Here is a 12,260-nt window from a genome sequence, read left to right as displayed (position 1 = left end):
GATATATAGCTATTCTCGTACGTTAACACACGGACTAGGCAGGTACTCAATGACAATATGATTGATATATAGCTATTCTCGTAGGTTTACACACGGATTAGGCAGGTACTCAATGACAATATGATTGATATATAGCTATTCTCGTACGTTAACACACGGACTAGGCAGGTACTCAATGACAATATGATTGATATATAGCTATTCTCGTACGTTTACACACGGATTAGGCAGGTACTCAATGACAATATGATTGATATATAGCTATTCTCGTACGTTAACACACGGACTAGGCAGGTACTCAATGACAATATGATTGATATATAGCTATTCTCGTAGGTTTACACACGGATTAGGCAGGTACTCAATGACAATATGATTGATATATAGCTATTCTCGTACGTTAACACACGGATTAGGCAGGTACTCAATGACAATATGATTGATATATAGCTATTCTCGTACGTTTACACACGGATTAGGCAGGTACTCAATGACAATATGATTGATATATAGCTATTCTCGTACGTTAACACACGGACTAGGCAGGTACTCAATGACAATATGATTGATATATAGCTATTCTCGTACGTTAACACACGGACTAGGCAGGTACTCAATGACAATATGATTGATATATAGCTATTCTCGTAGGTTTACACACGGATTAGGCAGGTACTCAATGACAATATGATTGATATATAGCTATTCTCGTACGTTAACACACGGACTAGGCAGGTACTCAATGACAATATGATTGATATATAGCTATTCTCGTACGTTTACACACGGATTAGGCAGGTACTCAATGACAATATGATTGATATATAGCTATTCTCGTACGTTTACACACGGACTAGGCAGGTACTCAATGACAATATGATTGATATATAGCTATTCTCGTACGTGAACACACGGATTAGGCAGGTACTCAATGACAATATGATTGATATATAGCTATTCTCGTACGTTAACACACGGATTAGGCAGGTACTCAGTGACAATATGATTGAAATATAGCTATTCTCGTACGTTAACACACGGACTAGGCAGGTACTCAATGACAATATGATTGATATATAGCTATTCTCGTACGTTAACACACGGACTAGGCAGGTACTCAATGACAATATGATTGATATATAGCTATTCTCGTACGTTAACACACGGATTAGGCAGGTACTCAATGACAATATGATTGATATATAGCTATTCTCGTACGTTAACACACGGATTAGGCAGGTACTCAATGACAATATGATTGTCTAATCACGTTGTGACTTCCACGGACGATGCGATGTGCTCTTCTTTAAACGACCAGGCTTTGTTTTCAGTAAAATCTTTCTCTGGCATTTCCAAATTATACATGCTAGGTTTCAGGGTATTTATTATATATATTTTTTTCTCACGACAACAATGCATATTGTATATAATCTCTATCCTTTGTAAGCTTGTCACCTGAGCAACAGCTCATGATAAACAGACAACAAGCATGATTTGGATTTTGTATGTATCCGCTAGGCTCACGTCAACCACTAAGTTACTGATGAACTGCACTCTATCCCATAGGTTTGTTTTAATAACAGTTCCATTGTGCACCTACGTCAGTGATAATTCTTGATTTTACTCAGAACTTAAACATGCTTGCTTGTCGAATAGCTGATTTGTCACTTGAAAAATATGTACATCGCTATATTGCTGAGCACAAAATAATAATTCAGAGTTCTTTCACAGTTCATAAATGTTGCTGACGTGGCACAATCAATTCATCATGAATGACACAATTTTTATCAAACACGAGATAAACATAAATGTGCCGTTAAAATGTTTTGTTTAAAATCTAGTTTCCCCACATTCTTTGTCGTATTAGGAAGGGAGACTTTGAATTGTTCCGATTCTTGAACACTTTAGGAAAAATTAAAGTGAATGAGTGATTGAGTATGGGTTTTCGTCGTTGTTAGCAATATTTCAGCAATATCACGGCGGGGGACACATTGTACCCGTGTGGTGAATTGAACCCGGATCTTCGGCGTGACGAGAGAACGCTTTAACCACTAGGCTACCCCAAAGCCAGTGGATCATGTAACATGTCGCTGACCATGTTCTGTATCGCCGAGGAGCTATAAAAATAACCCTAACTGACATGCAAATAAACTTGAAAACTGTTTGGCGAAGTCAGAGTCTGGAATGTAACCGATCGTCATTTTGAAGCAGTCACGTCAACAAATGGGGAACACGTGATAAACGTAAGTAACAAGTAACAAGTCACCAGTTGATTGGAGAATGTAAACAAAGGGACACAACTCCGGGGTTAGGGCGAATATAAAATCCTTGAATGAATTAACAGTGCAATACAAAGCTTTGATCTTGCGGTCAGTGCTTACATTATGTTTGACCAGAGATCATAGGTATGTATATATATATATCTCTGGTTAACCAGATGACAGATTCATTGGTGCGTAACTGCCTATGGGCATGCGCAGTCACGTTGGTTGATTGTTACTGGTATGTAGAGCGTTGAGGGACAAGAGCAATAGTCTTATATTGTGTTGTTTGACAGCATACAATGAATAAAACAGTGTAAAAAGCAAGCAGCATTCAGATAATCTTTCCACGAAGCGTTTCCATGAATAATGCGTCACAGTTGAGTTACGGCTTTGTGTAACAGCAGAAACCTCCAAATGTCCCTTCAGACAGCTGGCAGTATGTTCACATGCTTGAGGGTGTGGTTCTTGACTTGTACTCTGATAGGGTTTGCATAACAGAGATACGGGCTCACCTGTGTGTTCACAAGGGTGACCACTGTGAAGTACTTGCGTTTTAGAATCGTTACCGAAATAAAAATGGAGTGGACAGGTTACAGGGCCCCCTAAGTAATTGAAGGAATTACAGCAAATTTGAAGGAATTGCATCTCAAATGTAAACAAACGCAGCCCACTCGCGAAACAATTGCAGCGATATCGGTAGTTTAACGGTAATAACAGAAATACATCGGCCCTATCGGAAGCAATGTCGGTAATACTGGAAACACGATCGGCCATCTTCGGAGATTTTTCGGTCGCGAGCGGAAACTCACGCAGCAAAACATGGCGTCGTTGGAAGAAGCACCCGACTCGGTGAGATTTGTTTTTAGTTCCTACTATTACATTTTCATACTTATCCATCTTTGACCACCCGTGTTGAATGCGTTTAGGTATGAGGTGTTGTCGGGGCAATAGCTTATGTTTTTAGGAAAAGATTGTCACTGCAGAAGAGTGTCATGCCCCTGGAGATTGTTTACATCTGAACATCGAAGTCGTGCCGATGATTACGAACATCATGAACGTGCGCCATGAAGAAGTTTATGAGCCATAATTTTTCTTGCTACGAAGTGCAATTGACAAAGTTCGTAATCATCGGCACGACTTCGATGTTCAGATGTAAACAAACTACAGGGGCATGACTTGTGACGCTCTCCTAGAGTGACTATCCTTTCCTAAAAACATAAGCTATTGCCCCGACAACACCTCATACCTAAACGCATTCAACACGGGTGGTCAAAGATGGATAAGTATAAAAATGTAATAGTAGAAACTAAAAACAAATCTCACCGAGACGGGTGCTTTTTCCAACGACGCCATGTTTTGCTGCGTGAGTTTCCGCTCGCGACCGAAAAATCTCCGAAGATGGCCGATCGTGTTTCCAGTATTACCGATATTGCTTCCGATAGGGCCGATGTATTTCTGTTATTACCGCTAAATTACCGATATCGCTGCAATTGTTTCGCGAGTGGGCTGCGTTTGTTTACATTTGAGATGCAATTCCTTCAAATTTGCTGTAATTCCTTCAATTACTTAGGGGGGCCTGGGTTATAAATTATGGTTTTCTACTACATGAATCTGACTTGAAATAGCATCCTTACCTACACAGACTATCAATTTGCACAATGAGTCCTGCGGTACTGAAAAAAGTAAACGGGCTTATTAAAAGAGCTACTGATCTGGTATCAAACAAAGGTATGGCTGTTTGAATTATAAAAATAATAATCAAACGTGTCTGCACAGACATAAGCAACAAGCTACGCAAAATCAGGATTATTTGATACTTTGATAAGTAACTTACAGGTAAGCATTCATTCATTGATTACACCATGTAGTTCCAGATACGAGTAGAATTTCATGTATTACATAGTAAAAGAGAAAGTGAAGATACAGAGTATATAATTTCAACCCTACAGAGAATTTCACCGAAAACATCTTATTTTCAGATTACGTAATCAGTTTGTGATGTCATGGACAATGGCTGTGTATTTTCAAAGCACTCAAGAATGGTGAAGTGATATGACGTAAGTATTTTCATAGAAATGCTCCATTTCTATGGTATTTTTAAAGCACTCAAGAACGATGTCGTAATATGGCTTTAGCATTCAAGTGAAACTCTTAAATGCATTGGAAAAATATCTGGTGGCGATTGTAGTGTCTTTGTGTGACCGATATATTTGTCGAATATGTAATTTGAAAGAAAGACCAATTTTCAACATGTTTTCTTTGGAACCAAACTTTGTGTATTGTCTCTTTCTCCATGGAGACCAAGACGTACAGGCAAGATATAGGAAGGTAGTTACGAACGATCTTGGTAATACTGACAAAAAAGCCCATAGTTCAGAATGACATTCTTAGAATCAAGTAAAGCTTGGGACGTCTGACGTGGACCACCAGACTTTCCTACCGAGAGTCACGTCTGTAACAGGCTGATTCAGACAAAACGCTCTTTTCAGAGTAAGCTGGATATAACGATATTTGAACCATATTCAAGACATGCTAAATGTGAGAGGAAAGCTGGAAGTAATGCAGCTCCCAGACGTTAGTATCTTTGGCAAAAGTCACGATGGGTCAAGTCAAAACAGTGTATTGTAGTTAAGGCCTCATGCCAAAATACATTTTTGAAAAGAAACATACAAATACTAATGATATACAATACACCTACTAGGGCGATCAAATTGACAGGTACAATGTACTTGTAAATTTACTTTTAGCGTATTAATTCGAACCACGGGCAAGCTGTAGCGCAAACAGGAATTGTGTAACAAAAAGAAAACGATTTAAAAACGACTGGCCATTTTCTCTTTGTTGCGCAAACCTGTTTGTGGTTCGAACCTACATTTTAGGGTCCTTACATCCTCAAGAGACGCAACTCTGGCCAGCGAATCGCGTAGATTTACGTACCGAGCCACCCATTATTCCCCTCTTCCTTTCTATGATTATTTTCGGTATTAAGTGTACCCGCGAACACTCAGCGTACGTGTTGTTTACCCGGGAAACAGTCCGATTCCAAACTGACTGTAAAAGTCGATAATATGCTTTTCACCTCTGTGTTTATCATGCATTGAAACGTTGTATACCGTTTCAGAACTGTATACTGTTAGGATCAAATATCAGATCTTTGAAGGGTATTTAGATTCTTCTCCGCACTTAACAAGTTATGTATTTTGAAGAATATGAATCATCTGACCCACCCTGACTTATCCTGACGACTCTAACTCATCAACTGATAAGAAACGCCTAATAGTCTATGTGTATTATGCATACAATCTTCCTGACCTAAATCTTCGAAACCAGGATGTTATTCTAGGAACCGAAGGACTTGGTCCGGCTTACGTTGAAATCTGCGTAAGCTAATATCCAGTTACAACGGAACATACAGGACTCTGCCATCAAACTATTATGTTGAACGTCATGTTACATATTATATACAAAAGAACACCCATTTTATTTATCCCCAGATATTCCCAGGCTTTCAATACAAGAAACAAGTGTGTTTTACTTGACAGGCCTTCCTTTCACATAGAACTACGGTGATCGCAAGTTACTAACTGAAACCTTAGTGCAATGTTAAAGTATGGGAGTTCAGGTTAACCTTGATAAAGGTTGCCCCAGTTTTGTATGAACGTGACTTTATTAGGACGTGGTGCTGATTTGACCTTCGTCACTGCGTATACGTGTCGAAAACAGTGTCAACAACAAAGCCAACGCGGACTTATATCACAATGTGACGTAAGATTTTAAATTATTCCATAAGTACCCGTATGTTGTTTCTTTAAATGCACAATAGACGTGCACACGCAGGTGTGTCGCCATTGAAGACGACTGTGATTAATACCCCACTCGTATATTGGTAGGGGTATTCATAACTTCGGTTTACATATACACTTGGTAGTTTTTCAGAACCATTTGTGCGTAATGGAAGACACTAATTACCCTGTGAAATGGAATAGCATACAATCAAGTGAAACTGTAAAATTGCCCGATACTCACTTAACCAGTACCAGCTTGGGGCGGATGGCATGTACCAGGAATTTCGACCTTGAACAAAGAGTGTTCAACGAAAACTTGGATTACAAGTCAAGTCCAAAAGCAGTTGTTGCCAAATGTGGGACTGATTCACATAGACAGTGAAACTCCGCTTATTCAGACCTGAAAGCTAGAATGTCGGACAATGTTTATAAAAAAAACCCGGAATTCGTACACATTACAGCTTCACATGCGAGACGTGTCTTTTGAATTAGAAGAACATTAAACTGGTATCGGAACGGGGTCATCTATGTAACATTTTATGTGAGCGTCAACGTGTACCTTTTTGTAGTATATTCTGTTTGTTATGTAAATTAAGTCGGTAATATTTATTAATAGATTGTTTGTCGAGACATGATATGTTATGCTTTAAGTCTCTCCTAACTCCAAAAGGCGTGTCTCATTTCACAGCACATGACCTATAATACTGCATATTCAAAAATGGGGTGAGACAAAGACAAATCGGTCGGTAATCTCCAGATATCACGTCCACGAGTAAGGAAAATGACCCCGACCCTTCCGTAGATACATGTAGTTAGATAGTTTTGTAGCAGGGCTTGTATCATCAGAGGTACTGTGGTCTCCCCATACACACACAGCTATCGGACGGGAGACAATAACTGGACCCCACGAGGTCCTGCAACGCTGGAATGGTGACAGCTGTTAATATATATTCCTAAAATATAGGCTATACAATTCATACTCTATGCTGCTTTGCCTTATATATTTAATGTAACATTTATGACCTCATCATAATTGAATCTTCGATGTCTACTCATTTTCCGTGTTCTTGGATGGGGCACATTTGGCAGAGCATCCTAAAGATGGTTCTGTCAGAACATTTACATGCTCTATTATACCCCTGAAACACTCAAATAATGTGCCATTTTCACATGTGCTGGATAAGCGGCTCAACTTTCTTTATCCGCCATAGAAGGTGATTGCTTTGAAGTGGCCATCAATATATTATGTTTGTATGGGTTCGAGCTGGGGTTATTACACATCTTTGAGTACACAGCGTGTGTGAACAATACCCACGGCAACACGTGTGAAACCATTACATTCACAAATGGGAAACAAAGAAAAGTATACGTTCCAATACAGACCCTAGGTATTTGGTGCCCTGTGGCGATCCCAGGTTAATACAGGTCCTGGACAACCTGTGCTGGATACGGTGGGGAAGAGTCGATAGTTGACTTCGATCCTGCACTCGGGGAGACCTTTGTGTATAAGTAAAACAATACGTCTTCAAACTATATTCAATCCATCAACCATCCGTTACAGTAATGACGAATAGAGCGCTGCTGTATACGGCTAAACGTTTGGATTTGGAACTGGTATGCTTAAATGTGAGAATAATTTGAAAATATATAATTTAGTCACCGTTTGCTGTTATGTATGACATTTTGGCATTCAATAAGTCAGTTACCACATGTAGGGTAAGTATTGTCTCACGGCAGTTTCATGAACAACATGACGAAGGTCTACTTCTGATACACCACTCAGGGCACTGAAGCTGGGTGTTGGACTTGACGAGCGAATGCTTTATCTTTCGTCCATTTTACTTGGCTAAAAGTGACTCTTACTGATAGAAAATATAATAGTATTTTCATACTAGTCGTATTTTCATACTAGTCGGAAGTGATGTATCTCACAAATGTTTAGATTTACCACTTTGACGAAAGCCAAACAGTGGTGCATGCTTTCTTCAAACATCAACCAGATGACAGGGCCACATGTGACCTCTCGCGTCCTATTTGCTTATTATTTGATCTGCAAAGGTTTACTGTCAATCACCGAACATGGATCCGTTATCCGACAGCAACTGGAAATGTCATATATGTCCTTCTCTTCAGTTATGAAAGGAAGAGGACCAGTGTACTTTTATTTATGAGATTTATGAAGCCCACCAAACCTCTCTTCGCCATTGTTTACCCAACCCCACAGGTACTTAGGTCCTATTATAGGAGTAATGCCATTTCAATCAAACTACGACGAGGACTACCCACATTCATAAAATGTGGCTGGTGTAAAAGTGACGTGGGCCTCGATACGTTTCAGTTTTACCACAAGTGGTTCACGAAGAGATGTGGTATCAGAGTTACCTATGCAGAACCACAAGTCTGACACTGGGAAGTATGAACATAGGTTTGAAGCTTAATACAATAGTGGGTTGATGCGTTACATGTCGATGTCAAATATTCAAGATTAGACTCATGGTGACGAAAAACACTATTGACTACAGCCTGTTCGTCTCCCGTCGCCGCCATCTTTGATGATATTTATACCGTTTCAGGATGGTATGGTTGCCGTTTTGGGACGCCGTGACTGCAGGTTTGTGCGCTTGGCGACCGTAATCGGGCGCTGTTGTAGCTGATGCATGTGTTTCAAAAGTTTAGTTTACCGTTACAGGGGATTTGTTTCGGTTTTAGTGGATACTGTGGCAATTTCTGGTGATTTTTGTTCAGTTTTGGTGGATATGATTTGAGTTTTTGTGTATATGAGTTCAGTTTTGATGATTTGGTCACTGTTTGTATGGTTGGCCTGCTACTGTTAAGCCCCGTTGTCTCGAACTTGCCTGTGTCGAATTCCCGATTTTCTCGAACTCGCCTTCCCGTCCCTGCCAATTCTTTCCACAGCTATTATCATTTGTATTCGGATCATTGATGTGATAAGACAAAATAACATTTATATATATTTGCCACAAAAGAAACTGTTCACATAGAATATATATTTTAACTACATGTATACACAATAACATATGTAAACACGTCATAAATGAATTGAAATAAACACATATGCATGTGCTAGGTTTCATGACGTTTGAGGTTTGGGTATGGACGCGTGCAAGACGTTTGTGCGTGCAGAATATGAATGCCAAAACATTGTCCGGTTCACGTTTGATGGTTAAAAGAAATATACCTCTCATGAACCGCGCATCATGTCACAACTGTACGTCATGGTCGGTAGGGAAATATCTCAGTGTCAGGTAGCTGCGCTTTTCCGTTGTCACAGAAATACCAGTCTGTAGACGTTCGCCCACGTACAAGACGTCCACGCGTCACAGCGTCAGGACAGGACAAGTGGTTTCGAGTGACATCTCCGGCACACGTTCCGAACTGCTTTATTGCCGTCCAACTATACGACTTATATATCTTGAGGTAGGGTCATCGAGAATGCCGTCAAAGGTGGTGTCGTAACGATGATCGTCAGCAACGGTTGTGGTGGGGGACTGTTGTATTCACAGACTTAAAGGTGTGTTCTCACGGTGTGACTTCTAGTAACAACTTGTTGCACGCGATACAGTTGCAACGTAAGAACAAGAACCCACCTTAACAAATGACGACAACGAGTCTGCCAACGTCTTGAGCGTTATACTCAGGCGTGTGTCGTGTAGAGGAGTGAGTGAGCCGCATTCAGCAATATTCCCGCTATATGGCTGCGGTCTGTAAATAATCGAGTCTGGACCAGACAATCCACAGATCAACAACATGACAGCATGAGCATCGATCTGTGCAACTGGGAGCCGATGACATGTGTCAACCAAGTCAGCAAGTCGCCTCTTACGACAAGCATAGTCTTCCTTTATGGCAAGCATGGGTTCCTGAAGGCCTATACCACCAGAGATCTTCAAGGGTCGTCGTGTAGAGGAAAAACTTTGGTTCCGTGGTGACTTGAAGGTCAGGGGGTGAGGGTTCGTGATGGTGTGGACATGAGCACGTCAGATGACCCCTTCAGTTGTTGTTCTGGGCAGTTTGACAGGTGTGGGCTACAGAGAGGACAGGTGCTCGGACCTGTGGCAATTCTGGCTTCAGCGTTATGGAACAGAACTGACATTCCATCATCAAACTGCCTGTCCCAACGAGTCTGGTAAAGCCATGACTTTCCTTCAGCATCACAATATCAAAGTGTTGCCTTGGCTGCATATTCACCAGATCACTGCTCTACAGAGCATGTGTCGGATGACGCTCTGTACCAAGTACGACTGATAGCGTTCGTGGAGTTGCACAGACTGTGGTGAACGTTCCGTGACCATGTAACTCCATGCTTATTGATATTGTTTGTTCATGACATTGTTGACTGAGCCCTGTCTCGCATTTGACACGTAGCGGCTTGGTCGTCACCTTGAGATCTAAATAACCACCTATTAATGTTTACAAGGAAGCATTTTATTGTTGGTATACATTTGCAAATTTACAAAGAAATTTAACAATGCACAGTTTCTTTGACGTTGTCTGATTATCAACACCGACCGACCATCTTCAAGTCGAGTACAAAGAGGCCCAGTGGCCTAAGGCGTCGCAGGATTCTTTCGCATGCTGTAAAATATAGGAAATATTTAGACTAGTTCAGACAGGTCGAATACTAGAAACAATCCAAACCATTGTCAGGGTTTCTATTCATTCGACGCGAAAGGCTGGAGTTTAGGTCAATCAGATCGATCTCACAAGCAACAAATGTGTAACGTATAGAACACCGCATGTCTACCACACGGAAACAACACTCTTTGTAAATCTTCCAAAGTATAATTAGGTTGGGCTACACATAAACAGAATTACAGAAATTAAATCTGTTGTTGCTGAAATGTTTAACCGAAAGAGAATTTATGTAAGGCTCGTGCACAATTAATCTCCGAATGAACGTTACAAATAGTGGGACATTCTAACGCTTAACCAGGGGCTGACTTGATTCAACAAATCTAGATGTCGCTGTTGACTAGTTGTTTATCAGATGGTTTGGTGAGAAAAGGTTCACATTTTCATTGTGTGTCAAAGTTGCCGCACCAGAAACGGGCTTGACACATTGTGCCCATGTGGGGACTCGAACCTGCGTCTGCAGCGTGTCGTTGTAACGCTCGCACCATTTTCTCTTCAATTTGACACGAAATATCAATATCACATACCTATACATCTGGAGTTGTACAAAACAGAAATTGACCGTCCTGTGTCTTTGTAACAATAAATATATATATACAATTTCTAGATTAAAACACGTGCTTGCCAATGATCACATAATGTATCCACTGCAATAAAGAATTCCAAAATCCATAGAATTATCTCCCTTGTTCATCATTTCTAACTTCCAAATGCCCTCTAAAGGCACTATTTTCATGATGTCTGCGATTACATCAAGAAACGAGAAAATAATCTAATAAGCAGTCTACACACACGTAGTGCGGTCTAAGATAAACGCTCACTTTTGACAAATGGGTTAAATCAGATAATCAGCTGGTCCATGTCATATTTTGGTACCTGACTGATCATTCCTCGCCTGCTGTGCTGTCACGCATGAAACATGTGAAATACCATTCACCTCACGCCTGGATTCTTAGGTCGATCTTAGTCTGACCACTTCCTTGGACAGAAACAATGCCAAACGGGAACCTTTGTCGGGTAATCTGAGATCATCGGACACTACTTCCGGATGTAATGTTTGTATAGGTTAAGAATGTTCTCTTTTGAAAGAATGTTTGTAAATGTTTGTAATGTTATGCCCAGGTGTGACCATGACACCAAAATAAATTATTATTATTTTAAAAAAGTAATAAACTCATGTACTGAAGAGTATATACATAATGACAAATACAAGCGGTGTTTAGGGTTCTATTACAAAAACTTCGGTTCGTTGCTGCTTTGAGTGTGTGAACTGACCTTCAATAGATACACAAACAAACAAAAGCTGTTAACTGAAGTACTTGTCGTACTTGTACACATTTATAAATTACTTGAGTGGTATATTGTTAAGGTGCCCCGCTCAAGCTTTGTTGGGGATGTACTGAGCGAGAATAGTGTTGCACTGTATTTAAACAATATTCCCCAACATTACGGCCAGGGGCACAAATGAGATTCGTACATTGGTCCCATAGGGGGAAGCGACCCTGTGTTTTTAGGGTGATGAATAAACATTCTACCTCAAAAGTCGAGTGCCCCTGTC

This window comes from Haliotis asinina, chromosome 5 (assembly GCF_037392515.1).
Source record: "Haliotis asinina isolate JCU_RB_2024 chromosome 5, JCU_Hal_asi_v2, whole genome shotgun sequence".
Lineage (NCBI taxonomy): Eukaryota > Metazoa > Mollusca > Gastropoda > Lepetellida > Haliotidae > Haliotis > Haliotis asinina.
This window is presented reverse-complemented; position numbering follows the sequence as displayed.